The sequence below is a fragment of the Pimephales promelas genome, chromosome 2, assembly GCF_988280905.1.
Source record: "Pimephales promelas chromosome 2, fPimPro1.hap1.1, whole genome shotgun sequence".
NCBI lineage: Eukaryota > Metazoa > Chordata > Actinopteri > Cypriniformes > Leuciscidae > Pimephales > Pimephales promelas.
Window position 1 is genome coordinate 50275089 of NC_142770.1, and position 5870 is coordinate 50280958.

Sequence of the window (5870 nt, forward strand, 5' to 3'; positions counted from 1 at the left end):
TCTTCTGAGTCTCCCGAGGTCGACGCGGCCTGCTTTCCCCGGAGGGAGGCCGCGTCTAGAGTCGACGCGCAGAGCGGGGAGGAGCAAGCTGCCCATAGCGGTCTCTCGACCGGGCAGGGGCCGTCCCCAGGCGCGTCCGAAGTTCCAATCGATCAGGCTAAACACCCCTCGCGTCGACGGCCCGGGAGGAGGGGGTGCGCTCCTCTCGGGCCCCGGGGGTGGGCAACCCGGAGGCGCCCGTCACACGGAGATCCGTTACCTTGTCCGAGCGGGGCGTTTGTCCCCTCCTCGACAAAACCCCGAAGGCCCGTTTTAGGACCGTCTTGGCACCGACGGAAGCTCCGCCGCGCCCACCGATACCGTCTCGCCCCGGGCACGAAGCGCCCTCCCGGGTGACCGGCCCGGGAGGCGGGCCGTCCTGGTAAACTCTTTCGACTTCACGTTTAGGGACTCTGTCCCTTTTTTCCGGAGGGGGGCCTTTTCCTCCAGAGCGCCCTGGTTACCGCCTGCCTGCCGACCCCAGACGACGCATCCTCCCCAGGATGTCGGAAACCGATACCGAGCAACGCTTTTTTTTTTGGTCCGTCACCTTGTCCGAGCGGGGCTCTCGTCCCCTTCCTCGACAAAACCCCGAAGGCCCGTTTTAGGACCGTCTCGGCACCGACGGGTGCTCCGTTCACGCCCACCGATACCGTCTCGCCCCGGGTCCGAGGCACCCACCCAGGTCACCGGCCATGGAGACGGGCCGGCCCTGGGGAACTCTTTCGACTTCACGTTTACGGACTCTGTCCTTTTTTTCCGGAGGGGGGCCTTTTCCTCCAGAGCGCCCTGGTGACCGCCTGCCTGCCTGCCTGCCGACCCCAGATGACGCATCCCCGCCTGGATGTCAGAAACCGATACCGAGCACCATTTTTTAGCCCGTCGCCTTGTCCGATTGGGGCGCTTGTCCCCTTCCTCGACAAAACCCCGAAGGCCCGTCTCAGGACCACCTCGGCACCGACGGGGGCTCCGCCAGGCAGACGCATTCGCTCGTGCCCGAAAACGAGGCGCTCTCCCCGGTCGCCAGCCGGGGGAGGTTCGTTAGCATTGGGAATCTCGTTCGCACGCAACAGCACGGACACTCGCCGTTTACCCAGACCGACCGTTCGACAAGCATATGCCTGGGGTGCACTTTTTCCATAAAACCAGCCCGTCTTTTCCTGGAGGTCTCGTACTTCCAGAGCTCCGACGGGGGCGCAGTCTGGATTTTATATGCCCACCCAGAGCGAGTCTGAGTGGGACTCACGACGGTCTGATCAATGGTAGGGGGTGCTCTGTGTTTTGCACCACCACACTTGCCCTCTTCCATACAGCCCCGAAGGCCCGTTTTAGGACCGTCTTCCCTCCAGGTCGAGCTCCAGGGGGTGTCGGGCGAATCTGACTCTGGCCCAGGACGGGGCCACCCTCCCTGGGCTGGCCAGGGAGGTCTGAGACCATGGAGCTTTGGAACCACACCACGTCATTGGACTTAGTCGATTTTACTCAAATTTTTTGGCACCAGAGCCGGACCCCGCCACGCGCGCCGGGCTCGTGCCCAGGAAAGACGCACCCTGCCTGGGGTGCACTTTACATAAAACCGGCCTGTCTTTTCCTGGAGGTCTCGTACTTCCAGAGCTCCGACGGGGGGGGCGTAGTCTGGATTTTATATGCCCACCCAGAGCGAGTCTGAGTGGGACTCACGACGGTCTGATCAATGGTAGGGGGTGCTCTGTGTTTTGCACCACCACACTTGCCCTCTTCCATACAGCCCCGAAGGCCCGTTTTAGGACCGTCTTCCCTCCAGGTCGAGCTCCAGGGGGTGTCGGGCGAATCTGACTCTGGCCCAGGACGGGCCACCCTCCCTGGGCTGGCCAGGGAGGTCTGAGACCATGGAGCTTTGAACCCACGTCACGCCATTGGACTTAGTCGATTTTTCTCAATTTTTTTGGCACCAGAGCCGGACCCCGCCACGTGCGCCGGGCTCGTGCCCAGGAAAGATGCACCCTGCCTGGGGTGCACTTTTCAGAAAACCAGCCTGTCTTTTCCTGGAGGTCTCGTACTTCCAGAGCTCCGACGGGGCGTAGTCTGGATTTTATATGCCCACCCAGAGTGAGTCTGAGTGGGACTCACGACGGTCTGATCGCTGGTAGGGGTCCTCTGTGTTTGCCACCACCACGCTTCCCCCTCTCTCATACATCCCCGAAGGCCCGTTTTAGGACCGTCTTCGCTCCAGGCGGAGCTCCAGGGGTGGCGGGCAAATCTGAATCTGGCCCAGGACGGGCCACCCTCCCTGGGCTGGCCAGGGAGGTCTGAGGGCATGGAGCTTTGGAACCACACCACGTTATTGGACTCTGTCTATTTTTTCCCCCAAACTTTGGCACCAGAGCCGGACCACCACACCATGTGCGCTGGGCTCGTGCCCAGGAAAAGATGCACCCTGCCTGGGGTGCACTTTTCAGAAAACCAGCCTGTCTTTTCCTGGAGGTCTCGTAACTTCCAGAGCTCCAGCGCGGCGTAATCTGGATTTTTACATGCCCACCCAGAGTGACTCTGAGTGGGACTCACGACGGTCTGATCGCTGGTAGGGGGTCCTCTGTGTTTGCCACCACCACGCTTCCCCTCTCTCATACATCCCCGAAGGCCCGTTTTAGGACCGTCTTCGCTCCAGGCGGAGCTCCAGGGGTGGCGGGCGAATCTGAATCTGGCCCAGGACGGGCCACCCTCCCTGGGCTGGCCAGGGAGGTCTGAGGGCATGGAGGTTTGGAGCCACCGCACATTTTTTGTACTCTGTCGTTTTTCGAGATCTGGGCTTCAGAGTCGAGCCCAGGCTCCGTTTCAAGGTGGGCATTGGGCTTCGTTCTTGCCCAGGAGACCCGCACCCTGCCTGGGATGCACTTTTCAGAGAAACCGGGCCGCCTTTTCCTGGAGGTTCTCGTGTTTTTCAGAGCTCCACCACAGCAGAGATTGAATCCTCTTCCCCAGCCAGAGTGCACCCTCTCTGGCTTGGGTGAGTGCCTTGAGTGCCCTGGAGGTCCGAACCAACAGCACGTTTATGGACTTTGTCTATTTTTCCAAATTCGACTCCAGAGTCAAGCCGGCCAAGGGGCTCTCTGAAGGCCCCTCTCTCCCTCCCTCATCCTCTACAAGAGCCCCATGGTCCGTTTTAGGACCGTCTTCGCTCCAGGCGGAGCTCCAGGGGTGGCGGGGGAAATCTGAGTCTGGCCCAGGACGGGCCACCCTCCCTGGGCTGGCCAGGGAGGTCTGAGGGCATGGAGGTTTGGAGCCACCGCACCTTTTTGGACTCTGTCGTTTTTCGAGATCTGGACTTCAGAGTCGAGCCCAGGCTCCGTTTCAAGGTGGGCATCGGGCTTTATTCGTGCCCAGGAGACCCCGCACCCTGCCTGGGATGCACTTTTCAGAGAAATCGGGCCGTCTTTTCCTGGAGGTTTCGCGTTTTTTTTTTTTTTCAGAGCTCCACCACAGCAGAGATTGAATCTGCTTCCCCAGCCAGAGTGCACCCTCTCTGGCTTGGGTGAGTGCCTTGAGTGGCCAGGGCCAACATCACCCACGGGCATCGGGCTTTATTCGTGCCCATGAGACCCGCACCCTGCCTGGGATGCACTTTTCAGAGAAACCGGGCCGTCTTTTCCTGGAGGTTTCGCGTTTTTTTTTTTTCAGAGCTCCACCACAGCAGAGATTGAATCTGTTTCCCCAGCCAGAGTGCACCCTCTCTGGCTTGGGTGAGTGCCTTGAGTGGCCAGGGCCAACATCACCCACGGGCATCGGGCTTTATTCGTGCCCATGAGACCCGCACCCTGCCTGGGATGCACTTTTCAGAGAAACCGGGCCGTCTTTTCCTGGAGGTTTCGCGTTTTTCCAGAGCTCCACCACAGCAGAGATTGAATCTGCTTCCCCAGCCAGAGTGCACCCTCTCTGGCTTGGGTGAGTGCCTTGAGTGGCCAGGGCCAACATCACCCACGGGGCATCGGGCTTTATTCGTGCCCAGGAGACCCGCACCCTGCCTGGGATGCACTTTTCAGAGAAATCGGGCCGTCTTTTCCTGGAGGTTTCGCGTTTTTTCCAGAGCTCCACCACAGCAGAGATTGAATCTGCTTCCCCAGCCAGAGTGCACCCTCTCTGGCTTGGGTGAGTGCCTTGAGTGGCCAGGGCCAACATCACCCACGGGCATCGGGCTTTATTCGTGCCCATGAGACCCGCACCCTGCCTGGGATGCACTTTTCAGAGAAACCGGGCCGTCTTTTCCTGGAGGTTTGGCGTTTTTCCAGAGCTCCACCACAGCAGAGATTGAATCTGCTTCCCCAGCCAGAGTGCACCCTCTCTGGCTTGGGTGAGTGCCTTGAGTGGCCAGGGCCAACATCACCCACGGGGCATCGGGCTTTATTCGTGCCCAGGAGACCCGCACCCTGCCTGGGATGCAGATCGGTTTGTGTGAGTCCTGGTTGTGTGAGCGTTACCCTTCTACATCACCCCCAAGGCCCGTTTTAGGACCGTCTCGGCTCCGGGCGGACAGCCGGGGGGCGGGGGGCGAATCTGCCTCCGGCCCGGGTCGGAGCTCCCTCCCCGGGGCCGTGCGTGGAGACCCGTCGCGCCCGGAGCTCCCGTGCAACCCCACGTTTTGGACTTGGGTTTTGGAGCGAGCGAGCGGGGTCGAACCCCGGGGGCCGAGCCGCCACGGAGTCCCCGAGCCCCGGGGACGAAGCCCCGGGAGCGAGGTCCCTCCGTGGAGGCGCGAGCCCCCAGGGCCCGGCCGCCCGCCCGGGGAGGAGAGCGCACGCTCCCCTACCCCTCAGAACCCACGTGGCTGGTTGCAGCAGACCCTGTGCACCGGAGGTTCCTCCAGGAGCGCGGGGCTGGGTGCTCTAAGCCCAAGTCATACAGGCAACCATGCCTCCCCGGGACTCCCCCTGCGAGCGGCGGCTGTTTGAAGGACGGTAACCCCACCGCACGGGGCTTCAAACGACCGTAGCTCTCCGAAGGCGGCTCCGATCGACGCCAAATTTTTGTCGGCTGGAGAACGGGACGAGACCTTTCGAATGAGACCGCCCCCAGCCCCGTGGGCCCCCGGGGGCCCGAGATACGGGCCCCCAAAGCGCCCCGGAAGCGGAAAAACGCAAATATCTCGCCGAAAACTCGACGTGCCCGGCCGAGGCCGGGCTCATTCGAACCGTCTCGCCGAGCTGAACGCGTCCATATGCGTTTCGTCGTTTTTGGTCGAGTATTCGCGGAGATATCGGCCGAAAACCCTCGGCCGCGCTCTGAAATGGCGCCCGCCGATGACGTCACGATCCCGGGAGAAAATCGCCCGTATCTCCGCGACGCGAAGGCCCAGAGAGCTCAAATTTGGGTGGCGAGGTCCCACGGGGGCCCTCGCTCGAACCAGGGCGGCGGCGGGCCCCGGGGACGCCCCCTACCGGATCGCCGTTCGCCGGGACCCCCGACTTTGAACGGCTATAACTCGGGGACCCGGGCGAGTTGGACCTCGTGGGTGGGCTCTTTCGAAAGGCCCCGTCCGGCACTACGGTCGATTCGAGTTTGGGGAAGATTGGCCCGGGGGTTCGCGAGATATAAGCCAAAAACGCCGCGCCTTTGACCGGGCCTAACTCCCTGACCCCGAGGCCCCCGGGGACGCGGGTGGCCTCTTTGGATAGGGCCCCCCGAGGCCTACGGAAGACCCGAGTTTGAAATTTTTTCGCCCGGCCGTTTTCGAGATATCGGCGAAAAACGGAATCTTCCCGTCCGGTGGGTGGGTGGGTGTGGGTGTGGGTGTCTCCGGGGGGCGGGGGGACTTCCAGGACCCCGGGGGGGCCACCTGGCCGTGCCCGAGGACGGTG